The 24321-nt window shown below is 35.9% G+C and overlaps 27 non-coding genes across 27 annotated transcripts; all 27 read left to right on the top strand.

Moving 5' to 3' along the window:
* Positions 1–4516: 4516 nt before the first annotated feature.
* TRNAT-CGU (transfer RNA threonine (anticodon CGU)) lies at positions 4517–4589 on the top strand. Its single transcript has one exon. It is a non-coding gene; the product is annotated as a tRNA-Thr (tRNA).
* A 941-nt stretch (positions 4590–5530) lies between these two features.
* Positions 5531–5603, top strand: TRNAT-CGU (transfer RNA threonine (anticodon CGU)). Its single transcript has one exon. It is a non-coding gene; the product is annotated as a tRNA-Thr (tRNA).
* Positions 5604–5735: 132 nt separating this feature from the next.
* On the top strand, positions 5736–5808 carry TRNAT-AGU (transfer RNA threonine (anticodon AGU)). Its single transcript has one exon. It is a non-coding gene; the product is annotated as a tRNA-Thr (tRNA).
* A 5356-nt stretch (positions 5809–11164) lies between these two features.
* Positions 11165–11237, top strand: TRNAT-AGU (transfer RNA threonine (anticodon AGU)). Its single transcript has one exon. It is a non-coding gene; the product is annotated as a tRNA-Thr (tRNA).
* Positions 11238–11608: 371 nt separating this feature from the next.
* On the top strand, positions 11609–11681 carry TRNAT-UGU (transfer RNA threonine (anticodon UGU)). The gene has a single exon. It is a non-coding gene; the product is annotated as a tRNA-Thr (tRNA).
* Positions 11682–11814: 133 nt separating this feature from the next.
* On the top strand, positions 11815–11887 carry TRNAT-CGU (transfer RNA threonine (anticodon CGU)). Its single transcript has one exon. It is a non-coding gene; the product is annotated as a tRNA-Thr (tRNA).
* Positions 11888–12020: 133 nt separating this feature from the next.
* Positions 12021–12093, top strand: TRNAT-CGU (transfer RNA threonine (anticodon CGU)). The gene has a single exon. It is a non-coding gene; the product is annotated as a tRNA-Thr (tRNA).
* Positions 12094–12704: 611 nt separating this feature from the next.
* On the top strand, positions 12705–12777 carry TRNAT-UGU (transfer RNA threonine (anticodon UGU)). The gene has a single exon. It is a non-coding gene; the product is annotated as a tRNA-Thr (tRNA).
* Positions 12778–13160: 383 nt separating this feature from the next.
* Positions 13161–13233, top strand: TRNAT-UGU (transfer RNA threonine (anticodon UGU)). The gene has a single exon. It is a non-coding gene; the product is annotated as a tRNA-Thr (tRNA).
* Positions 13234–13639: 406 nt separating this feature from the next.
* TRNAT-CGU (transfer RNA threonine (anticodon CGU)) lies at positions 13640–13712 on the top strand. The gene has a single exon. It is a non-coding gene; the product is annotated as a tRNA-Thr (tRNA).
* Positions 13713–13845: 133 nt separating this feature from the next.
* TRNAT-CGU (transfer RNA threonine (anticodon CGU)) lies at positions 13846–13918 on the top strand. The gene has a single exon. It is a non-coding gene; the product is annotated as a tRNA-Thr (tRNA).
* Positions 13919–14084: 166 nt separating this feature from the next.
* TRNAT-AGU (transfer RNA threonine (anticodon AGU)) lies at positions 14085–14157 on the top strand. Its single transcript has one exon. It is a non-coding gene; the product is annotated as a tRNA-Thr (tRNA).
* Positions 14158–15487: 1330 nt separating this feature from the next.
* Positions 15488–15560, top strand: TRNAT-CGU (transfer RNA threonine (anticodon CGU)). Its single transcript has one exon. It is a non-coding gene; the product is annotated as a tRNA-Thr (tRNA).
* Positions 15561–16206: 646 nt separating this feature from the next.
* Positions 16207–16279, top strand: TRNAT-CGU (transfer RNA threonine (anticodon CGU)). The gene has a single exon. It is a non-coding gene; the product is annotated as a tRNA-Thr (tRNA).
* Positions 16280–16411: 132 nt separating this feature from the next.
* Positions 16412–16484, top strand: TRNAT-CGU (transfer RNA threonine (anticodon CGU)). Its single transcript has one exon. It is a non-coding gene; the product is annotated as a tRNA-Thr (tRNA).
* A 372-nt stretch (positions 16485–16856) lies between these two features.
* TRNAT-CGU (transfer RNA threonine (anticodon CGU)) lies at positions 16857–16929 on the top strand. Its single transcript has one exon. It is a non-coding gene; the product is annotated as a tRNA-Thr (tRNA).
* Positions 16930–17815: 886 nt separating this feature from the next.
* TRNAT-CGU (transfer RNA threonine (anticodon CGU)) lies at positions 17816–17888 on the top strand. The gene has a single exon. It is a non-coding gene; the product is annotated as a tRNA-Thr (tRNA).
* A 132-nt stretch (positions 17889–18020) lies between these two features.
* TRNAT-CGU (transfer RNA threonine (anticodon CGU)) lies at positions 18021–18093 on the top strand. Its single transcript has one exon. It is a non-coding gene; the product is annotated as a tRNA-Thr (tRNA).
* Positions 18094–18465: 372 nt separating this feature from the next.
* Positions 18466–18538, top strand: TRNAT-CGU (transfer RNA threonine (anticodon CGU)). The gene has a single exon. It is a non-coding gene; the product is annotated as a tRNA-Thr (tRNA).
* Positions 18539–19424: 886 nt separating this feature from the next.
* TRNAT-CGU (transfer RNA threonine (anticodon CGU)) lies at positions 19425–19497 on the top strand. The gene has a single exon. It is a non-coding gene; the product is annotated as a tRNA-Thr (tRNA).
* A 132-nt stretch (positions 19498–19629) lies between these two features.
* On the top strand, positions 19630–19702 carry TRNAT-CGU (transfer RNA threonine (anticodon CGU)). The gene has a single exon. It is a non-coding gene; the product is annotated as a tRNA-Thr (tRNA).
* Positions 19703–20074: 372 nt separating this feature from the next.
* Positions 20075–20147, top strand: TRNAT-CGU (transfer RNA threonine (anticodon CGU)). The gene has a single exon. It is a non-coding gene; the product is annotated as a tRNA-Thr (tRNA).
* Positions 20148–20793: 646 nt separating this feature from the next.
* Positions 20794–20866, top strand: TRNAT-CGU (transfer RNA threonine (anticodon CGU)). The gene has a single exon. It is a non-coding gene; the product is annotated as a tRNA-Thr (tRNA).
* A 132-nt stretch (positions 20867–20998) lies between these two features.
* On the top strand, positions 20999–21071 carry TRNAT-CGU (transfer RNA threonine (anticodon CGU)). Its single transcript has one exon. It is a non-coding gene; the product is annotated as a tRNA-Thr (tRNA).
* Positions 21072–21443: 372 nt separating this feature from the next.
* On the top strand, positions 21444–21516 carry TRNAT-CGU (transfer RNA threonine (anticodon CGU)). The gene has a single exon. It is a non-coding gene; the product is annotated as a tRNA-Thr (tRNA).
* Positions 21517–22162: 646 nt separating this feature from the next.
* On the top strand, positions 22163–22235 carry TRNAT-CGU (transfer RNA threonine (anticodon CGU)). Its single transcript has one exon. It is a non-coding gene; the product is annotated as a tRNA-Thr (tRNA).
* A 132-nt stretch (positions 22236–22367) lies between these two features.
* On the top strand, positions 22368–22440 carry TRNAT-CGU (transfer RNA threonine (anticodon CGU)). The gene has a single exon. It is a non-coding gene; the product is annotated as a tRNA-Thr (tRNA).
* The last annotated feature ends 1881 nt before the right edge of the window (positions 22441–24321 follow it).

Below are 24321 nucleotides of genomic sequence, written 5' to 3'. Positions count from 1 at the left end.
TAAATGACGGAAAAACATTGCGGAGAACTAACCACCAAATACGTGCGACACACCTACTCAGTTCAGTACCTCAAAGCGACTACGCTGAACCCAACACGGCACAAGAAGTACAACAGGTGGAGGACAATTGTGTTAAGCATTTGCGGCAAAATTTAACCAATCTACCCGATCCTGCGGCCAATACTTACCGAGCCACTTCAAGAGTCAGACTAGGAAGATTACCACCACCCATACAAAAACAAACTTCAATTTCAACAACTCAAATTTATTCACCGACCTCGGCAACGCCGAACACATCTCCAACACCACGACCCTTGCAAAATCAAACTTCAGTCTTAACAACTCAAACTCATTCACCGATTTCAGCAACACAGATCCGATCTCCTACTATACTTCAAACGTCAAGACCAGACCAAAAGCAAATAGTGGTTGTAATTACACCGCATAAACTCGAACAGCCACGTACAACATTCAATATCAAACATTAGGACTTTAAGTCCTTCTGGCATGACGACTGCTCAGACGCTGGACAACACCCGAACAGCGCTACTCGAATTTCTCCGGGAACTTCCCCATTTCCCAAAACAATTTCTGTATCCGCCATACCCAGCACACGAGCACCATTTACACATTTATAGCAAGTACACAACAACCAAGGTCAACACGAACAAGAACTAATATTTTCAATCCAAAACGTTTTCGTAATACTTAATTTTTTAAAGAATGAAAGATGTTATATACTCCTGTTATATACTTTCGTAATACACTTGATATATACTCTTGCTATATACTCTTAATAACATTATCATATATTGTTAGTCTCGCCACTAGTATACCCTAATCTATTCCACTAGTGCGCGCCACCTATAGCGAATAACGAGGTTTCCTCATAAAGAAGCTAGCTACTTTGTAGTCAGTTTATATTGGACACTTGATGAGCACAGTCAATAAATATTTTATTATAATTAATTCTGTCGACTTACTAAACATAAGTGGGTTTTCTCAGAACCTTGTTTCAGACGTTCGAGTGGTTTTTTTTAAGTTCGAATTAGCCATTAGTAGTTTTGCATAAATTGGTAGTAATGAAAATTAGAGATAAGTTTAGGACATTTCATGTTTTTTTAATTAGGGAGACTAGAGATTAAATAAAGATTTATGATTTGAAAGTGAACTTTAAAATTACCGAGATAAACGCTAAGGTAAAAGAAACCCTTTCAGTTCTATAACCTTGAAAAACTGATAAGGAAAGTTCAGTTTTTCGTTAGAAAGGAAACAAGATCTTCTCGTAAAGGTATGTTCTAATGGAAATCGTGTCTTTCAGATTTTATTCTGAATTAAAGGTTATATAAGGCAAAGCTAGTGGTATGCATCAGAGAATAAAATTTAACATAGAACTTATATATTCTTTGTAAGTAATGATTTGAAACCAAGGATTAGTGGATGATTATATATTTTGACAATGTAGAGAACACGTTTCAATGACTTAAGCCTCGTTAGACAAAACAAAGCGAAAAAATGTTGGTCTAGTATTTCGATATTGAGTCGTCTTTTCCCCGACTCGGAGAGGTAATATTTTGGTTTTCCCAACTTGTATATAGTGTAATCGCATTTTTTTTATTCATTATATAATATGGGTGTTAATTCTTCATCTATCCACAAGTGTTGAAACGATTGGGTTTGTGAAATAAGATACCCTAGATTTAAACTAGAAATGACCTTGTTTCGCCTTCTGTTATAGGAGGTGTTAACGGTTCAGAGTGAGCCGAAAGTTAAATACACCCTTCACTGATACATTTAGGTCCTCATTAGAATTATTGAGGATACAAAGGAAATTGTTAAAGACCTTGGCAATATTTCGCCAATTTGAACTATGTTTTTCCGGTTTTTCTCATTGGCTGGTGGACCTGTGTTTAGAAAGTAAATTCGTCTCGGCTCGGAGAGGTTTATTTTGGTTTCCCAACTTGTAATTAGTACTGCCAAAGTCTCGTTAAATATTTTAGAAAAACGTTGTTACGCCATTTTAAAACGCGAACTACGTCTCACCTACAGCTCCCATTTTTACCTCTCCGAGTGACGTATGCCACGGAGAGGTTCTGTAACGATCGTGTGGGTGTGTCTGTCTGTGTGTGTGTCTGTTGTTACACCCACGTGACCGCGTTCGCAGTTTCCAAATAGGAGCAAACGTGTTCGCCATTTCCGAACTGTATTCACAGTCACGGAAATGGCTCCTCTACTTGAGTTTCCACACCACCATTTTCTGGTCTTTATCCATCCCACACGGTCACCAGTCAGTACTTACTGGCTTCTAATCACCACCATCTTTTGGTCTTCGTCCATCCCACATGGACACCAGTCTGTACATACTGGCTTCTAATCACCACCATCTTCTGGTCTTCGTCCATTCCACTTGGACACCAGTCTGTACATACTGGCTTCTAATCACCACCATCTTCTGGTCTTTGTCCATCCCACTTGGACACCAGTCTGTACATACTGGCTACTAAACACCACCATCTACTGGTCTTCCGTCTATTCCACATAGACACCAATCTGTCTCATTGGCTTCTAACTCCATCGTCATCGTTTGGTTTAAGACATTCGCGGCGATCAGCTAGGGTTACGAGAAACGTCTAGCCTCCCTATGGTGGGTTGTCCACCAAAGGTTTTCGCAATTGCGGTTGTTCTTGCTTATAACTGTAGTTCGACACCCTTATATACTACCTATTTGAGTAAGGCGAAGCAATCGGCGTATGCTTCATTTCAAACGCCAATATTAGTCAAGTCTCTCAAGACTGTTTAATTGTTCTTTACCAAAACGATGTAACGCTCAATTAGGCGAACAACTAACGAAGAAAATTTTTAATATTAATTATATTTATTTTAATATTTAAGATAATCTTGTTTCTCAACTCAAAATTAATAAGGAAAGAGTTAAAAAGCAGTCTATGTTTTGGTCTGTGTGTGTCCGTCCATTGTTACACTAGTGCGTCGCGTTAGCCGTTAGCCTTGTGTTGATGTGTTAAGAAATCATACAGAACCTTAATATTCCCTTTTTCCATAATATAAAGTGAATATGTGGAAGTATTTTTTCGTAATCATGATGCATTTAGTACTTTTGTAGCTTTAAAGCTCTGTTTCATTTTGATATTCGAATGATTTTTTTAATATTGTTATTTGAAATGTCTGTTTATATTTTACTTAAGCTATACTACATCTGTATATAGAATAATCCTTGGTTTAGTGATTTCATGAAGAAATCTAAGACCTACACTCCGGCGGGTATAGCAATTATAACCCGCATAAGGCTTAGTGAAACAAAGAGTAATTAATTGAGGCCTGAGGTGAAGTAAACTATGGGCTTTGATTTTCGTGTCCGAAATTAAGAGACATCAACGGTTCAGAGTGAGCCGAAAGTTAAATACACTCTTAAATAATCAGGTTAAGATTTTATAATAGAAGAAAATATCATGGTGGCAATTAGAATAGTAAAAGGGCTAATGGTAAACGGGTAGTAGCTACAGACTTTTTATTCTCTTCATGGTGCGCATTGACTATTAGTGCGTCTAGCTACAATTTAGCTTTGGTGTTATTTAACGTTAACATTCATGTTGGCAAACTAAGAATATTATTGAGGTGAGACGAGACGATAGTGTTTACACTGCAAATCAGTTGTGAATGTAGCTATCAGAATAAACGGTAAACAGCTGAAGCGTAGACTTCATTTCCTGTTCTTTTCCCCATTGACTGATTTCCATGTGTCCAAGATTTATCCTTATTGGATGTAAAATGTCGTCTGCTTTACTGTATATTCGCTATGCTTGGAATAATGCTTCAATATTTCATAAATTTTACTTCAAAAAAGAGAAATAATTCCATATCTAGGTAAATAAGTTTGTAGTTGTAGACCTCTTGACTCGGAGAGGTAAAATTTTGGTTTTCCCAACTTGTTTGTTATTGAATCGTGATGAACATTTGTTAAAGCACATAAAAGAATTCTTAGACTGGTTATAATTGTTCGATACCTGCTGATTTGTAAAATGTAGCATTGATTAATTTTGACTGTTGTATCAATTTTGTTTTATATTAAAAAAAAAGCGCCAGTCTCGTAAACAGGAGATCATGAGTTCGATTCTCGTCGGAGCCTCGCTGTTATATTACTTGAACTTGATTTCGTAGCTATCAAGTTTTGAAAAAATTAAAAATAATAGTTGATTTAGATAGGCATTTATGCAAACAATAGGGTAACAGTTCCGATGAGATAATTTAGTTAATTTACTGAAATATTCAGCATTCATATCGCTTCAAAGCAAGGGCTCCGTGGCTTAGTGGTTAAAAAGCCTGTCTCGTAAACAGGAGATCATGAGTTCGATTATCGTCGGAGCCTTGTTGTTATGTTCTTGTACTATTTTTCGTAGCTATTAAATTTTGAAAAATTAAAACAATAGGGTAAAAGTTCCGATGAGATAATTTAGTTAATTTACTGAAATATTCAGCATTCATATCGCTTCAAAGCAAGGGCTCCGTGGCTTAGTGGTTTAAGCGCCTGTCTCGTAAACAGAAGAGCATGAGTTCGATTCTCGTCGGAGCCTCGCTGTTATATTACTTGAACTAGATTTCGTAGCTATTAAATTTTGAAAAATTAAAAATAATAGTTGATTTAGATATGCATATATGCGCCTTGGTTTTAGGTTTAAAGGCTTATCTCGATTAAGTCTAATTTAAAGGCTTATCTCGATTAAGTCTAATTTAAAGGCTTATCTCGATTAAGTCTAATTTAAAGGCTTATCTCGATTAAGTTTAGTTTAAAGGCTTATCTAGATTAAGTTTAGTTTAAAGGTTTAACTCGATTATGCTTAGTTTAAATTTTTAACTCGATTAAGTTTGGTTTAAAGGCTTATCTCGATTAAGTTTGGTTTAAAGGCTAATTATCTCGATTAAGTTTGGTTTAAAGGCTAATTATCTCGATTAAGTTTGTTTAGAGGCTTATCTCGACTAAGTTTGGTTAAAAGGCTTATCTCGATTAAGTTTGGTTTAAAGGCTAATTATCTCGATTAAGTTTGGTTTAGAGGCTTATCTCGATTAAGTTTGGTTTAAAGGTTTAACTCGATTAAGCTTAGTTTAAATTTTTAACTCGATTAAGTTTGGTTTAAAGGCTTATCTCGATTAAGTTTGGTTTAAAGGCTTATCTCGATTAAGTTTGGTTTAAAGGCTTATCTCGATTAAGTTTGGTTTAGAGGCTTATCTCGATTAAGTTTGGTTCAAAGGTTTATCTCGATTAAGTTTAGTTCAAAGGTCCGTGGCTTAGTGGTTAAAGCGCCTGTCTTGTAAACAGAAGAGCATGAGTTCGATTCTCGTCGGAACCTCGCTGTTATGTTACTTGAACTAGATTTCGTCGCTATAAAATTTTGAAAAAATTATAAATAATAGTTGATTTAGATATGCATTTATGCAAACAATAGGGTAAAAGTTCCGATGAGATAATTTAGTTAATTTACAGAAATATTCAGCATTCATATCGCTTCAAAGCAAGGGCTCCGTGGCTTAGTGGTTAAAAAGCCTGTCTCGTAAACAGGAGATCATGAGTTCGATTCTCGTCGGAGCCTTGTTGTTATGTTCTTGTACTATTTTTCGTAGCTATTAAATTTTGAAAAATTAAAACAATAGGGTAAAAATTCCGATGAGTTAATTTAGTTAAATTAAAGTAATATTCTGCATTCATGTCGCTTCAAAGCAAGGGCTCCGTGGCTTAGTGGTTAAAGCGCCTGTCTAGTAAACAGAAGAGCATGAGTTCGATTCTCGTCGGAGCCTCGCTGTTATATTACTTGAACTAGATTTCGTAGCTATTAAATTTTGAAAAATTAAAAATAATAGTTGATTTAGATATGCATATATGCGCCTTGGTTTTGGGTTTAAAGGCTTATCTCGATTAAGTCTAATTTAAAGGCTTATCTCGATTAAGTCTAATTTAAATTCTTATCTCGATTAAGTCGAATTTAAAGGCTTATCTCGACTTAGTTTAGTTTAAAGGCTTATCTCGATTAAGTTTAGTTTAAAGGCTTATCTAGATTAAGTTTAGTTTAAAGGTTTAACTCGATTATGCTTAGTTTAAATTTTTAACTCGATTAAGTTTGGTTTAAAGGCTTATCTCGATTAAGTTTGGTTTAAAGGCTAATTATCTCGATTAAGTTTGGTTTAGAGGCTTATCTCGATTAAGTTTGGTTTAAAGGCTTATCTCGATTAAGTTTGGTTTAAAGGCTAATTATCTCGATTAAGTTTGGTTTAGAGGCTTATCTCGATTAAGTTTGGTTTAAAGGTTTAACTCGATTAAGCTTAGTTTAAATTTTTAACTCGATTAAGTTTTGTTTAAAGGCTTATCTCGATTAAGTTTGGTTTAAAGGCTTATCTCGATTAAGTTTGGTTTAAAGGCTTATCTCGATTAAGTTTGGTTTAGAGGCTTATCTCGATTAAGTTTGGTTCAAAGGTTTATCTCGATTAAGTTTAGTTCAAAGGTTTATCTCGATTAAGTCTAATTTAAAGGCTTATCTCGATTAAGTCTAATTTAAAGGCTTATCTCGATTAAGTTTAGTTTAAAGGCTTATCTCGATTAAGTTTGGTTTAGAGGCTTATCTCGATTAAGTTTGGTTTAAAGGCTTATCTCGATTAAGTTTGGTTTAGAGGCTTATCTCGATTAAGTTTGGTTCAAAGGTTTATCTCGATTAAGTTTAGCTCAAAGGTTTATCTCGATTAAGTTTAGTTCAAAGGTTTATCTCGATTAAGTTTGGTTTAAAGGCTTATCTCGATTAAGTTTGGTTTAGAGGCTTATCTCGATTAAGTTTGGTTTAGAGTTATCTCGATTAAGTTTGGTTTAGAGGCTTATCTCGATTAAGTTTGGTTTAAAGGCTTATCTCGATTAAGTTTGGTTTAAAGGCTTATCTCGATTAAGTTTGGTTTAAAGGCTTATCTCGATTAAGTTTGGTTTAAAGGCTTATCTCGATTAAGTTTAGTTCAAAGGTTTATCTCGATTAAGTTTAGTTCAAAGGTTTATCTCGATTAAGTTTGGTTTAAAGGCTTATCTCGATTAAGTTTGGTTTACAGGCTTATCTCGATTAAGTTTGGTTTAAAGGCTTATCTCGATTAATCCTACCATTAAATCAAATACCTAAACAATTCATAGCAATTCTGACATATAAACAAACGGCAATGAGGACTGTGGAAATAGCAAACGTAACCCTCTGTTTCCCACGTGTTTACGTTGAAAAAATCTGCACATGGAATTTATTTGACTAATTACGTAAAGACAATGTTCTCCTGGAGTAATCAGCACCACTGTTACTTATGTTTCTAAATTAAACAATCCACTCTTGGTAACAAATAATTTATAAAACGTAATATCATATACGGACTGTTTCACCAGGAAAAAAAAATGTTTTAACGAATCGTTTCCAACGTGGTTACGTTGAGAGAATCTGTGCTGATGTAAACATGGAAATTCCTCTACATTGGTTTAGTTTAAGGAAATATATCACACATCTTCACAATTAGTAGCATTTTAGTGAGATTAACAAATAATGAAACCCTGTATACCAGGCTGGGAAATAAGGATATTTTTTAAACTAGTCCTTTGGACCAGTGACCCCCTAGTGTCTGAAATCATTTACTGGTCTCCGGACTGGTCCCAGCCTTTGCTCTCCAATAGATTTGCAATTAATAAACTGGTCCCGAGGACCAGTAACCCCACTTCTTGAATTAAAAAACTAGTCCAAGCAATTAATAAACTGGTTTTGGACCAGAGGAAGTGTGCTATTTCCCAGCCTGCTGTATACCTGCTATATTTGTTGGTAGCAGAAAACGAAGCAGACTGCGTATTTTTATAATACAGAGCTGGAAATTAGCTTTTTTATCTTTAAAGGGGAAAGACACTATAAAGACTATATTACATAGACAAACTAAAATACAACTTAAGCCTTGGCCGTAAAGAACGTTCAAAAACTTACTTTAAATGATATAAAAACCTCTGTTAACTGTAATTATTTACCTGAATTACTTTTCTAGACGAAAATTCCGACCTGATAACGACGTATTTCTTATTAAGGGTGCTACAGTTAATTAGAAAATACATATAAAGGTGCTCAAGCTCGGATGAAATACCAAAGTAATTTGTCAGCGTCTACTGCTAGATAGTCTGACCCAAAAGTAATTTTTGACGTACTTTCAGAATTAACTAAAATTAACATACTTAGAGTTAATTGATTTAAATTAAACTAGCCGATAGCACACCTTGAATACTTAATTGTTAATTCAAGAGTATTCCGAAAAGTAACTTCGTTGTAGTTTTTCTGTTCGCGGTGGGGGTAAATCACGAAAAACGCCATGTTAATCTCCATAGGAAATTAAGTACAAGTTGGGAAAACCAAAATATTACCTCTCCGAGTCAAGAGAAGGACTACCTACAAACTTATTTACCCTGTTATGGAAATGTTTATTTTTTTTTAATGAACAAATACTGAAGTTAAAATTTATGAAATATTAAAGCAGTATACAAAGCATAGAAAATATACTGTAAATCAGACGACATTTTACATCCAATAAGTATATACTTGTACACATTAAAATCATCCGATGGGGGAAAAACGGGAAATGAAGAGATAAAACTTTGGAGGGATAATACCTTTACGTGTTTGTAAAGGCCCAATTTGCTACTCCTCAACTGTATACCCTCTATGTTCAAAGCCATATTCACAACAGGGTTGCCATGTAAACACTATCCTCTCCTTTCACCTCAACAATTTTCTTAGTTTGTCAACATGACGATTAAAGTTACATAACACCAAAGCTAATTTGTGGCTACACACACTGAAAGTAAACGTGCACCATTAAAATCATGATAACACGAAGCTATAATCCGATTACGATCAGACCTTTCACTGATCTGGGCTGCGTTCAGCAGAGCTCACCAAAAAAGACAGCGGATTTTGGAAAACGTTTACCGGTGAGATCTGTCGTCATAGCTTTTCTCCGGTCATCGGTGTTTTAAAAATGAAGCTAGCGCAATAAAGCGTGCAAGGTACAAAGGCTTAACAAAAATTGTATGATAACATATTTATGGAGATAGATAAGAACAACTTTTATAATTAAACATATAAACTAACATATCTCTTAAAATTCTCGCGTGATCAACTGGTTTCACGTCAAATAAATAGCTATAGTCCCATCAGAACATAGAGACTAGAAACCCCAAGGAGTGGCAGGTCCCCCGCTCTACAAGCGCAAATAATATGTTGCTCATAAATTGGTACATGAGAGCTTCCGGCCCGTTTAATTTTGCTTAGCGGAAGTCGCCGTGTACCCATTGCGTGTACCATGAAAAAGGGCAACAAGTTGAGGCATTCCTGCCACTCCTTGGGGTTTCTAGTCTCTATGATCAGAATCAGCAAGAGCTATTTGTATTAATTCCTCCATTTTTTTTCGCCAAGCTGAGAACTACGCGTTTTACGTCACGTTATCCAAAAACCCGACTATTTTCTTTGGTGACCGCGCTGGCTCAACGCTGAGCACCGTGCCGTCAAAATTCATAACCAAAATCCCGTTCTGTAAGACACTGCTAACAGCGCTGAGCTCTGCTCAACGCGGCCCAGACTTCCACCATGATTATAAAATCTTAGCCTGATTATTTAAAAGTGTAATTAACTTTCGGCTCACTCTGAACCGTTAATGTCTCTGCATTACAGAAACGAAAACCTAGCATTTACTTTATGGTTCACTAGGCCTATTGACAAATGAAAGTTCATTTGACCAATATAGTAACGTTCTTCTTGAAATCACTTTAGAAAGGATTATGCTATAAACAGATGTAGTATAGCTTAAGTAATATATAAACATCGATTTCAAATAATAATATTAAAAAAAGTTCTTGGGATATCAAAATGAAACAGAGCTTTATAGCTACAAAACCACTAAAGGCATCGAAATTACGAAAAATATTTCCATATATTAATTATACATTATGAGAAAACCAAATATTAAGGTTTTGTAGGATTTCTTTCCACAACACAAAGCGAACTGCTAACGCGATGCACTAACGGACGGACATACACAGACTAAAACATAGACTGCTTTTTAACTCTTTCCGTTTTAATTTTGAGTTGAGAAACAAGATTATCTTAAATATTAAAATAAATATAATTAATATTAAATATTTTCTTCGTTAGTTGTTCGCCTTATTGAGCGTTACATCGCGTTGATAAAGAACAATTAGACATTCTTGAGAGACTTGACTAATATTGGCGTTTGAAATGAAGCATACGCCGGTTGCATTACCTTACTCAAATAGGTAGTATATAAGGGTGTCGAACTACAGCTAAAAGCAAGAACAACCGCAATTGCGAAAACCTTTGGTGGACAACCCACCCTAGGGCGGCTAGACGTTTCTCGTAACCCTAGCTGATCGCCGCGAATGTCTTAAACCCAACGATGACGATGGAGTAGAAGCCAGGTGTACAGACTGGTGTCCAAGTGGAATGGACGAAGACCAGAAGATGGTGGTGATTAGAAGCCAGTATGTACAGACTGGTGTCCATGTGGGATGGACGAAGACCAAAAGATGGTAGTGATTAGAAGCCAGTATGTACAGACTGGTGTCCATGTGGGATGGACGAAGACCAAAAGATGGTGGTGATTAGAAGCCAGTATGTACAGACTGGTGTCCAAGTGGAATGGACGAAGACCAGAAGATGGTGGTGATTAGAAGCCAATGAATGCAGACTGGTGTCCATGTGGGATGGACGAAGACCAAAAGATGATGGTGATTAGAAGCCAGTAAGTACAGACTGGTGTCCAAGTGGGATGGACAAAGACGAGAAGATGGTGGTGTGAGAACTCAAGTAAAGGAGCCATTTCCGTGACTGTGAAAGCAGTTCGGAAATGGCGAACACGTTTGCTCCGATTTGGAAACTGCGAACGCGGTCACGTGGGTGTAACAACAGACACACACACACACACACACGTCGAAATTAGAACCTCTCCGTGACATACGTCACTCAGAGAGGTAAAAAGCATGTGAATTTTGCTTTAACGTTACAAAAGGGTGTCAAGTCATATCTACAAGGGCCTACCGGCCCTGTAGGATTTACTGAAATATTCAGCATTCATATCGCTTCAAAGCAAGGGCTCCGTGGCTTAGTGGTTAAAGCGCCTGTCTAGTAAACAGGAGATCATGAGTTCGATTCTCGTCGGAGCCTCGCTGTTATGTTAGTTGAACTAGATTTCGTAGCTAATAAATTTTGAAAAATTAAAACAATAGGGTAAAAATTCCGATGAGTTAATTTGGTTAATTTACTGAAATATTCAGCATTCATATCGTTCAAAGCAAGGGCTCCGTGGCTTAGTGGTTAAAGCGACAGTCTAGTAAACAGGAGAGCGTGAGTTCTATTCTCGTCGGAGCATCGCTGTTATGTTACTTGAACTAGATTTCGTAGCTATTAATTTTTGAAAAATTAAAAATAATAGTTGATTTAGATATGCATATATGCAAACAATAGGGTAAAAGTTCCGATGAGATAATTTAGTTAATTTACTGAAAGATTCTGCATTCATATCGCTTCAAAGCAAGGGCTCCGTAGCTTAATGGTTAAAGAGCCTGTCTTGTAAACAGGAGATCATGAGTTCGATTCTCGTCGGAGCCTCGCTGTTTTTTTACTTGAACTAGATAACGCAGCTATTAAAATTAGAAAAGTTAAAACAATAGTGTAAAAATTCCGATGAGTTAATTTAGTTAAATTACTGGAATATTCAGCATTCATGTCGCTTCAAAGCAAGGGCTCCGTGGCTTAGTGGTTTAAGCGCCTGTCTCGTAAACAAGAGATCATGAGTTCGATTCTCGTCGGAGCCGCGCTGTTATGTTACTTGATCTCGATTTCATAGCTATTAAATTTTGAAAAATTAAAACAATAGGGTATAAATTCCGATGATATAATTTAGTTAATTTACTGAAATATTCAGCATTCATATCGCTTCAAAGCAAGGGCTCCGTGGCTTAGTGGTTAAAGCGCCTGTCTCGTAAAATGGAGATCATGAGTTCGATTCTCGTCGGAGCCTCGCTGTTATATTACTTGAACTAGATTTCGTAGCTATGAAATTTTGAAAAAATTAAAAATAATAGTTGATTTAGATATTCATTTATGCAAACAATAGGGTAACAGTTCCGATGAGATAATTTATTTAATTTACTGGAATATTCAGAATTCATATCGCTTCAAAGCAAGGGCTCCGTGGCGTTGTGGTTAATGCGACTGTGTAGTAAACAGGAGAGCATGAGTTCGATTCTCGTCGGAGCCTCGCTGTTATGTTACTTGAACTAGATTTCGTAGCTATTAAATTTTGAAAAATTAAAAATAATAGTTGATTTAGATATGCATATGTGCAAACAATAGGCTAACAGTTCCGATGAGTTAATTTAGTTAAATTACTGGAATATTCAGCATTCATGTCGCTTCAAAGCAAGGGCTCCGTGGCTTAGTGGTTAAAGCGCCTGTCTAGTAAAAAGGAGATCATGAGATCGATTCTCGTCGGAGCCTCGCTGGTATTTTACTTGATCTAGATTTCGTAGCCATTAAATTTTGAAAAATTAAAACAATAGGGTAAAAATTCCGATGAGTTAATTTAGTAAAATTACTGGAATATTCAGCATTCATATCGCTTCAAAGAAGGGCTCCGTGGCTTAGTGGTTAAAGCGGCTGTCTTGTAAACAGGAGATCATGAGTTCGATTCTCGTCGGAGCCTCGCTGTATTGTTACTTGAACTAGATTTCGTAGCTAATAAATTTTGAAAAATTAAAAATAATAGTTGATTTAGATTTGCATTTATGCAAAAAATTTATGCAAAAAATAGGGTAAAAGTTCCGATGAGATAATTTAGTTAAATTATTTGAATATTCTGCATTCATGTCGCTCAAGCATGGGCTCCGTGGCTTAGTGGTTAAAGCGCCTGTCTAGTAATCAGGAGATCATGAGTTCGGTTCTCGTCGGAGCCTCGCTGTTATGTTTTTTGAACTAGATTTCGTAGCTATATAATTTTGAAAAATTAAAATAATAGGGCAAAAGTTCCGATGAGATAATTTAGTTAATTTACTGAAATATTCTGCATTCATATCGCTCCAAAGCAAGGGCTCCGTGGCTTAGTGGTTAAAGCGCCTGTCTTGTAAACAGGAGATCAAGAGTTCGATTCTCGTCGGAGCCTCGCTGTTATATTAATTGAACTAGATTTCGAAGGTATTAAATTTTGAAAAATTAAAAATAATAGTTGATTTAGATATGCATATATGCAAACAATAGTGTAAAAGTTCCCGTGAGATAATTTAGTTAATTTACTGAAATATTCAGCATTCATATCGCTTTAAAGCGAGGGCTCCGTGGCTTAGTTGTTAAACCGCCTGTCTAGTAAACAGGAGATTATGAGTTCGATTCTCGTTGGAGCCTTGCTGTTATGTTACTTAAACTAGATTTCGTAGCTATAAAATTTTGAAAAAATTAAAAATAATAGTTGATTTAGATATGCATTTCTGCAAACAATAGGGTAAAAGTTCCGATGAGATAATTTAGTTAATTTACTGAAATATTCTGCATTCATATCGCTTCAAAGCAAGGGCTCCGTGGCTTAGTGGTTAAAGCGCCTGTCTCGTAAACAGGAGATCATGAGATCGATTCTCGTCGGAGCCTCGCTGTTATGTTACTTGAACAAGATTTCGTAGCTATTAAATTTTGAAAAATTAAAACAATAGGGTAAAAATCCCGATGAGTTAATTAAGTTAAATTACTCGAATATTCAGCATTCATGTCGCTTCAAAGCAAGGGCTCCGTGGCTTAGTGGTTAAAGCGCCTGTCTCGTAAACAGGAGATCATGAGATCGATTCTCGTCGGAGCCTCGCTGTTATGTTACTTGAACTAGATTTCGTAGCTATTAAATTTTGAAAAATTAAAAATAATAGTTGATTTAAATATGCATATATGCAAACAATAGGGTAACAGTTCCGATGAGATAATCTAGTTAGTTTACTGAAAAATTCAGCATTCATGTCGATTCAAAGCAAGGGCTCCGTGGCTTAGTGGTTAAAGCGCCTGTCTAGTAAACAGGAGATCAAGAGTTCGATTCTCGTCGGAGCCTCCCTGTTATGTTACTTGAACTAGATTTCGTAGCTATTAAATTTTGAAAAGTTAAAACAATAGTGTAAAAATTCCGATGAGTTAGTTTAGTTAAATTACTGGAATATTCAGCATTCATGTCGCTTCAAAGCAAGGGCTCCGTGGCTTAGTGGTTAAACCGCCTGTCTCGTAAACAGGAGATCTTGAGTTTGATTCTCGTCGGAGCCTCGCTGTTATATTACTTGAACTAGATTTCGTAGCTATGAAATTTTGAAAAAATTAAAAATAATAGTTGATTTAGATATTCATTTATGCAAACAATAGGGTAACAGCTCCGATGAGATAATTTATTTAATTTACTGGAATATTCAGAATTCATATCGCTTCAAAGCAAGGGCTCCGTGGCGTTGTGGTTAAAGCGACTGTGTAGTAAACAGGAGAGCATGAGTTCGATTCTCGTCGGAGCCTCGCTGTTATGTTACTTGAACTAGATTTCGTAGCTATTAAATTTTGAAAAATTAAAAGTAATAGTTGATTTAGATATGCATATGTGCAAACAATAGGATAACAGTTCCGATGAGATAATTTAGTTAATTTACTGAAACATTCTGCATTCATATCAATTCAAAGCAAGGGCTCCGTGGCATAGTGGTTAAAGCGCCTGTCTCGTAACCAGGAGATCATGAGATCGATTCTCGTTGGAGCCTCGCTGTTATGTTACTTGAACGAGATTTCGTAGCTATTAAATTTTGAAAAATTAAAACAAGAGGGTAAAAATTCCGATGAGTTAATTTAGTTAAATTGCTGGAATATTCAGCATTCATGTCGCTTCAACGCAAGGGCTCCGTGGCCTAGTGGTTAAAGCGCCTGTCTCGTAAACAGGAGATCATATCGCTTCAAAGCGAGGGCTCCGTGGCTTAGTAGTTAAAGCGCCTGTCTAGTAAACAGGAGATTATGAGTTCGATTTTAGTTGGAGCCTTGCTGTTATGTTACTTGAACTAGATTTTGTAGCTATCAAATTTTGAAAAAATTAAAAATAATAGTTGATTTAGATATTCATTTATGCAAACAATAGGGTAACAGCTCCGATGAGATAATTTATTTAATTTACTGGAATATTCAGAATTCATATCGCTTCAAAGCAAGGGCTCCGTGGCGTTGTGGTTAAAGCGACTGTGTAGTAAACAGGAGAGCATGAGTTCGATTCTCGTCGGAGCCTCGCTGTTATATTACTTGATCTAGATTTCGTAGCTATTAAAATATGAAAAGTTAAAACAATAGTGTAAAAATTCCGATGAGTTAGTTTAGTTAAATTACTGGAATATTCAGCATTCATGTCGCTTCAAAGCAAGGGCTCCGTGGCTTAGTGGTTAAACCGCCTGTCTCGTAAACAGGAGATCATGAGTTCGATTCTCGTCGGAGCCTCGCTGTTATATTACTTGAACTAGATTTCGTAGCTATGAAATTTTGAAAAAATTAAAAATAATAGTTGATTTAGATATGCATTTATGCAAACAATAGGGTAAAAGTTCCGACGAGATAATTTATTTAATTTACTGGAATATTCAAAATTCATATCGCTTCAAAGCAAGGGCTCCGTGGCGTTGTGGTTAAGGCGACTGTGTAGTAAACAGGAGAGCATGAGTTCGATTCTCGTCGGAGCCTCGCTGTTATGTTACTTGAACTAGATTTCGTAGCTATTAAATTTTGAAAAATTAAAAATAATAGTTGATTTAGATATGCATATGTGCAAACAATAGGATAACAGTTCCGATGAAATAATTTAGTTAATTTACTGAAATATTCAGCATTCATATCGCTTCAAAGCGAGGGCTCCGTGGCTTAGTAGTTAAAGCGCCTGTCTAGTAAACAGGAGATTATGAGTTCGATTCTCGTTGGAGCCATGCTGTTATGTTACTTGAACTAGATTTCGTAGCTATCAAATTTTGAAAAAATTAAAAATAATAGTTGATTTAGATATGCATTTATGCAAACAATAGGGTAAAAGTTCCGATGAGATAATTTAGTTAATTTACTGAAATATTCTGCATTCATATCAATTCAAAGCAAGGGCTCCGTGGCTTAGTGGTTAAAGCGCCTGTCTCGTAACCAGGAGATCATGAGATCGATTCTCGTCGGAGCCTCGCTGTTATGTTACTTGAACGAGATTTCGTAGCTATTAAATTTTGAAAAATTAAAACAATAGGGTAAAAATTCCGATGAGTTAATTTAGTTAAATTACTGGAATATTCGCATTCATGTCACTTCAATGCAAGGGCTCCGTGGCTTAGTGGTTAAAGCGCCTGTCTCGTAAACAGGAGATCACGAGATCGATTCTCGTCGGAGCCCTGCTGTTATGTTACTTGAACTAGATTTCGTAGCTATTAAATTTTGAAAAATTAAAAATAATAGTTGATTTAGATATGCATATATGCAAACAATAGGGTAACAGTTCCGATGAGATAATTTAGTTAATTTACTGAATTATTCAGCATTCATATCGCTTCAAAGCAAGGGCTCCGTGGCGTTGTGGTTAAAGCGACTGTGTAGTAAACAGGAGAGCATGAGTTCGATTCTCGTCGGAGCCTCGCTGTTATATTACTTGATCTAGATTTCGTAGCTATTAAAATATGAAAAGTTAAAACAATAGTGTAAAAATTCCGATGAGTTAGTTTAGTTAAATTACTGGAATATTCAGCATTCATGTCGCTTCAAAGCAAGGGCTCCGTGGCTTAGTGGTTAAACCGCCTGTCTCGTAAACAGGAGATCATGAGTTCGATTCTCGTCGGAGCCTCGCTGTTATATTACTTGAACTAGATTTCGTAGCTATGAAATTTTGAAAAAATTAAAAATAATAGTTGATTTAGATATGCATTTATGCAAACAATAGGGTAAAAGTTCCGACGAGATAATTTATTTAATATACTGGAATATTCAAAATTCATATCGCTTCAAAGCAAGGGCTCCGTGGCGTTGTGGTTAAGGCGACTGTGTAGTAAATAGGAGAGCATGAGTTCGATTCTCGTCGGAGCCTCGCTGTTATGTTACTTGAACTAGATTTCGTAGCTATTAAATTTTGAAAAATTAAAAATAATAGTTGATTTAGATATGCATATGTGCAAACAATAGGATAACAGTTCCGATGAAATAATTTAGTTAATTTACTGAAATATTCAGCATTCATATCGCTTCAAAGCGAGGGCTCCGTGGCTTAGTAGTTAAAGCGCCTGTCTAGTAAACAGGAGATTATGAGTTCGATTCTCGTTGGAGCCTTGCTGTTATGTTACTTGAACTAGATTTCGTAGCTATCAAATTTTGAAAAAATTAAAAATAATAGTTGATTTAGATATGCATATGTGCAAACAATAGGATAACAGTTCCGATGAAATAATTTAGTTAATTTACTGAAATATTCAGCATTCATATCGCTTCAAAGCGAGGGCTCCGTGGCTTAGTAGTTAAAGCGCCTGTCTAGTAAACAGGAGATTATGAGTTCGATTCTCGTTGGAGCCATGCTGTTATGTTACTTGAACTAGATTTCGTAGCTATCAAATTTTGAAAAAATTAAAAATAATAGTTGATTTAGATATGCATTTATGCAAACAATAGGGTAAAAGTTCCGATGAGATAATTTAGTTAATTTACTGAAATATTCTGCATTCATATCAATTCAAAGCAAGGGCTCCGTGGCTTAGTGGTTAAAGCGCCTGTCTCGTAACCAGGAGATCATGAGATCGATTCTCGTCGGAGCCTCGCTGTTATGTTACTTGAACGAGATTTCGTAGCTATTAAATTTTGAAAAATTAAAACAATAGGGTAAAAATTCCGATGAGTTAATTTAGTTAAATTACTGGAATATTCGCATTCATGTCACTTCAATGCAAGGGCTCCGTGGCTTAGTGGTTAAAGCGCCTGTCTCGTAAACAGGAGATCACGAGATCGATTCTCGTCGGAGCCCTGCTGTTATGTTACTTGAACTAGATTTCGTAGCTATTAAATTTTGAAAAATTAAAAATAATAGTTGATTTAGATATGCATATATGCAAACAATAGGGTAACAGTTCCGATGAGATAATTTAGTTAATTTACTGAATTATTCAGCATTCATATCGCTTCAAAGCAAGGGCTCCGTGGCGTTGTGGTTAAAGCGACTGTGTAGTAAACAGGAGAGCATGAGTTCGATTCTCGTCGGAGCCTCGCTGTTATATTACTTGATCTAGATTTCGTAGCTATTAAAATATGAAAAGTTAAAACAATAGTGTAAAAATTCCGATGAGTTAGTTTAGTTAAATTACTGGAATATTCAGCATTCATGTCGCTTCAAAGCAAGGGCTCCGTGGCTTAGTGGTTAAACCGCCTGTCTCGTAAACAGGAGATCATGAGTTCGATTCTCGTCGGAGCCTCGCTGTTATATTACTTGAACTAGATTTCGTAGCTATGAAATTTTGAAAAAATTAAAAATAATAGTTGATTTAGATATGCATTTATGCAAACAATAGGGTAAAAGTTCCGGCGAGATAATTTATTTAATATACTTTAATATTCAAAATTCATATCGCTTCAAAGCAAGGGCTCCGTGGCGTTGTGGTTAAGGCGACTGTGTAGTAAATAGGAGAGCATGAGTTCGATTCTCGTCGGAGCCTCGCTGTTATGTTACTTGAACTAGATTTCGTAGCTATTAAATTTTGAAAAATTAAAAATAATAGTTGATTTAGATATGCATATGTGCAAACAATAGGATAACAGTTCCGATGAAATAATTTAGTTAATTTACTGAAATATTCAGCATTCATATCGCTTCAAAGCGAGGGCTCCGTGGCTTAGTAGTTAAAGCGCCTGTCTAGTAAACAGGAGATTATGAGTTCGATTCTCGTTGGAGCCTTGCTGTTATGTTACTTGAACTAGATTTCGTAGCTATCAAATTTTGAAAAAATTAAAAATAATAGTTGATTTAGATATGCATATGTGCAAACAATAGGATAACAGTTCCGATGAAATAATTTAGTTAATTTACTGAAATATTCAGCATTCATATCGCTTCAAAGCGAGGGCTCCGTGGCTTAGTAGTTAAAGCGCCTGTCTAGTAAACAGGAGATTATGAGTTCGATTCTCGTTGGAGCCATGCTGTTATGTTACTTGAACTAGATTTCGTAGCTATCAAATTTTGAAAAAATTAAAAATAATAGTTGATTTAGATATGCATTTATGCAAACAATAGGGTAAAAGTTCCGATGAGATAATTTAGTTAATTTACTGAAATATTCTGCATTCATATCAATTCAAAGCAAGGGCTCCGTGGCTTAGTGGTTAAAGCGCCTGTCTCGTAACCAGGAGATCATGAGATCGATTCTCGTCGGAGCCTCGCTGTTATGTTACTTGAACGAGATTTCGTAGCTATTAAATTTTGAAAAATTAAAACAATAGGGTAAAAATTCCGATGAGTTAATTTAGTTAAATTACTGGAATATTCGCATTCATGTCACTTCAATGCAAGGGCTCCGTGGCTTAGTGGTTAAAGCGCCTGTCTCGTAAACAGGAGATCACGAGATCGATTCTCGTCGGAGCCCTGCTGTTATGTTACTTGAACTAGATTTCGTAGCTATTAAATTTTGAAAAATTAAAAATAATAGTTGATTTAGATATGCATATATGCAAACAATAGGGTAACAGTTCCGATGAGATAATTTAGTTAATTTACTGAATTATTCAGCATTCATATCGCTTCAAAGCAAGGGCTCCGTGGCGTTGTGGTTAAAGCGACTGTGTAGTAAACAGGAGAGCATGAGTTCGATTCTCGTCGGAGCCTCGCTGTTATATTACTTGATCTAGATTTCGTAGCTATTAAAATATGAAAAGTTAAAACAATAGTGTAAAAATTCCGATGAGTTAGTTTAGTTAAATTACTGGAATATTCAGCATTCATGTCGCTTCAAAGCAAGGGCTCCGTGGCTTAGTGGTTAAACCGCCTGTCTCGTAAACAGGAGATCATGAGTTCGATTCTCGTCGGAGCCTCGCTGTTATATTACTTGAACTAGATTTCGTAGCTATGAAATTTTGAAAAAATTAAAAATAATAGTTGATTTAGATATGCATTTATGCAAACAATAGGGTAAAAGTTCCGACGAGATAATTTATTTAATATACTTTAATATTCAAAATTCATATCGCTTCAAAGCAAGGGCTCCGTGGCGTTGTGGTTAAGGCGACTGTGTAGTAAATAGGAGAGCATGAGTTCGATTCTCGTCGGAGCCTCGCTGTTATGTTACTTGAACTAGATTTCGTAGCTATTAAATTTTGAAAAATTAAAAATAATAGTTGATTTAGATATGCATATGTGCAAACAATAGGATAACAGTTCCGATGAAATAATTTAGTTAATTTACTGAAATATTCAGCATTCATATCGCTTCAAAGCGAGGGCTCCGTGGCTTAGTAGTTAAAGCGCCTGTCTAGTAAACAGGAGATTATGAGTTCGATTCTCGTTGGAGCCTTGCTGTTATGTTACTTGAACTAGATTTCGTAGCTATCAAATTTTGAAAAAATTAAAAATAATAGTTGATTTAGATATGCATTTATGCAAACAATAGGGAAAAAGTTCCGATGAGATAATTTAGTTAATTTACTGAAATATTCTGCATTCATATCAATTCAAAGCAAGGGCTCCGTGGCTTAGTGGTTAAAGCGCCTGTCTCGTAACCAGGAGATCATGAGATCGATTCTCGTCGGAGCCTCGCTGTTATGTTACTTGAACGAGATTTCGTAGCTATTAAATTTTGAAAAATTAAAACAATAGGGTAAAAATTCCGATGAGTTAATTTAGTTAAATTACTGGAATATTCGCATTCATGTCACTTCAATGCAAGGGCTCCGTGGCTTAGTGGTTAAAGCGCCTGTCTCGTAAACAGGAGATCACGAGATCGATTCTCGTCGGAGCCCTGCTGTTATGTTACTTGAACTAGATTTCGTAGCTATTAAATTTTGAAAAATTAAAAATAATAGTTGATTTAGATATGCATATATGCAAACAATAGGGTAACAGTTCCGATGAGATAATTTAGTTAATTTACTGAATTATTCAGCATTCATATCGCTTCAAAGCAAGGGCTCCGTGGCGTTGTGGTTAAAGCGACTGTGTAGTAAACAGGAGAGCATGAGTTCGATTCTCGTCGGAGCCTCGCTGTTATATTACTTGATCTAGATTTCGTAGCTATTAAAATATGAAAAGTTAAAACAATAGTGTAAAAATTCCGATGAGTTAGTTTAGTTAAATTACTGGAATATTCAGCATTCATGTCGCTTCAAAGCAAGGGCTCCGTGGCTTAGTGGTTAAACCGCCTGTCTCGTAAACAGGAGATCATGAGTTCGATTCTCGTCGGAGCCTCGCTGTTATATTACTTGAACTAGATTTCGTAGCTATGAAATTTTGAAAAAATTAAAAATAATAGTTGATTTAGATATGCATTTATGCAAACAATAGGGTAAAAGTTCCGACGAGATAATTTATTTAATATACTGGAATATTCAAAATTCATATCGCTTCAAAGCAAGGGCTCCGTGGCGTTGTGGTTAAGGCGACTGTGTAGTAAACAGGAGAGCATGAGTTCGATTCTCGTCGGAGCCTCGCTGTTATGTTACTTGAACTAGATTTCGTAGCTATTAAATTTTGAAAAATTAAAAATAATAGTTGATTTAGATATGCATATGTGCAAACAATAGGATAACAGTTCCGATGAAATAATTTAGTTAATTTACTGAAATATTCAGCATTCATATCGCTTCAAAGCGAGGGCTCCGTGGCTTAGTAGTTAAAGCGCCTGTCTAGTAAACAGGAGATTATGAGTTCGATTCTCGTTGGAGCCTTGCTGTTATGTTACTTGAACTAGATTTCGTAGCTATCAAATTTTGAAAAAATTAAAAATAATAGTTGATTTAGATATGCATTTATGCAAACAATAGGGAAAAAGTTCCGATGAGATAATTTAGTTAATTTACTGAAATATTCTGCATTCATATCAATTCAAAGCAAGGGCTCCGTGGCTTAGTGGTTAAAGCGCCTGTCTCGTAACCAGGAGATCATGAGATCGATTCTCGTCGGAGCCTCGCTGTTATGTTACTTGAACGAGATTTCGTAGCTATTAAATTTTGAAAAATTAAAACAATAGGGTAAAAATTCCGATGAGTTAATTTAGTTAAATTACTGGAATATTCGCATTCATGTCACTTCAATGCAAGGGCTCCGTGGCTTAGTGGTTAAAGCGCCTGTCTCGTAAACAGGAGATCACGAGATCGATTCTCGTCGGAGCCCTGCTGTTATGTTACTTGAACTAGATTTCGTAGCTATTAAATTTTGAAAAATTAAAAATAATAGTTGATTTAGATATGCATATATGCAAACAATAGGGTAACAGTTCCGATGAGATAATTTAGTTAATTTACTGAATTATTCAGCATTCATATCGCTTTAAAGCGAGGGCTCCGTGGCTTAGTAGTTAAAGCGCCTGTCTAGTAAACAGGAGATTAGGAGTTCGATTCTCGTTGGAGCCTTGCTGTTATGTTACTTGAACTAGATTACGTAGCTATCAAATTTTGAAAAAATTAAAAATAATAGTTGATTTAGATATTCATTTATGCAAACAATAGGGTAAAAGTTCCGATGAGATAATTCATTTAATTTACTGGAATATTCAGAATTCATATCGCTTCAAAGCAAGGGCTCCGTGGCGTTGTGGTTAAAGCGACTGAGTAGTAAACAGGAGAGCATGAGTTCGATTCTCGTCGGAGCCTCGCTGTTATATTACTTGATCTAGATTTCGTAGCTATTAAAATATGAAAAGTTAAAACAATAGTGTAAAAATTCCGATGAGTTAGTTTAGTTAAATTACTGGAATATTCAGCATTCATGTCGCTTCAAAGCAAGGGCTTAGTGGTTAAACCGCCTGTCTCGTAAACAGGAGATCATGAGATCGATTCTCGTCGGAGCCCTGCTGTTATGTTACTTGAACTAGATTTCGTAGCTATTAAATTTTGAAAAATTAACAAGTCGGGAAAACCAAAATATTACCTCTCCGTGTCGAGAAGATTATATAACCTTAAGTATCCAATGAAAACGTCGACCTTTTTGCCCTCATCCTTTCCCGCGCTTTGCGCTTCCGCATTTCATCCTTACTCTCAACATTATCTTCCTCCATTTTACATATAAAAATCAAATACTCACAAAAAGAAGCGGTAAAAACCTGCTGGCTCTTTACAACCACTTAATTTGACTTAATATCCAATTTCCAACAACAATAATATACCGGTAGTTTAATTGACAACCTACTAGCATCGAAATTCTCATTAAGAATGGCTCCCGCGGATAAAAAACGTCAATTTTCAACTAGGTGGGCGTTATCTCATAAGATTTGAAAAATATCATTTGTCTTTTTTACCAATGCCTAGCCGTTTGGATTTTTTAAAGCAGTCTTAGCACCAAAAAATATTTTTGAATGAGGATAAAAAAGGTCTGTCCTCTCGTAATTTTTTAAGCTTTTATCATGATTACTCTATACAACAGTAACAAGGAGTATAAACCCATTAGTGGAAGCAGTATTTTTTTCCCAAAACAATCTCGCTTATGTTTATGCAATGAATGAAATATATCACAATGCACGGGCCTTGATCGATATAGGAGGCAATGAAGGAAATATATCGCATGCACGGGCCTTGGTAGATATAGGAGGCAATGATAATCTCTCTCTTTGCACGAGAGGTTTATCTTTAATATTTAAATAAATATAATTATTTTTAATTATTTTAATCTTCAATAATTAACATTAATAATAGTTAAATCGTTTAAAATAAAGTTATACTTATTATCTTCTCAAACTTTGCTAATATTGACGTTTAAAGTGAAGGGTACCCCTCTTCCCGCTTTCTTCAAATTTTGGGGTATATATACGATTCGTTTCCATTATAATAGTAAGGAAAAACCGCAAATGCGAAAACCTTTGGTAGCGATCCTACCTTAGGGAGGCTAGACGTTTCTCGTAACCCTAGCTGATCGCCGCGTATATCCTAAAACCAAACGATGATAATGGAGTAGAAGCCAATGATACAGATTGGTGTCTATGTGGAATAGACGGAAGACCAGTGGATGGTGGTGTTAGAAGGCAGTGTAAGTGCAGACGGGTGTCAATGTGGAATTGAC

Source organism: Phalangium opilio, unplaced genomic scaffold (genome assembly GCF_054372755.1).
Source record: "Phalangium opilio isolate 3A_F unplaced genomic scaffold, DU_Popi_V2 ptg000019l_1, whole genome shotgun sequence".
NCBI lineage: Eukaryota > Metazoa > Arthropoda > Arachnida > Opiliones > Phalangiidae > Phalangium > Phalangium opilio.
The sequence above is the reverse complement of the archived record's forward strand: the minus strand, read 5'-3'. Positions and strand labels throughout refer to the sequence as shown.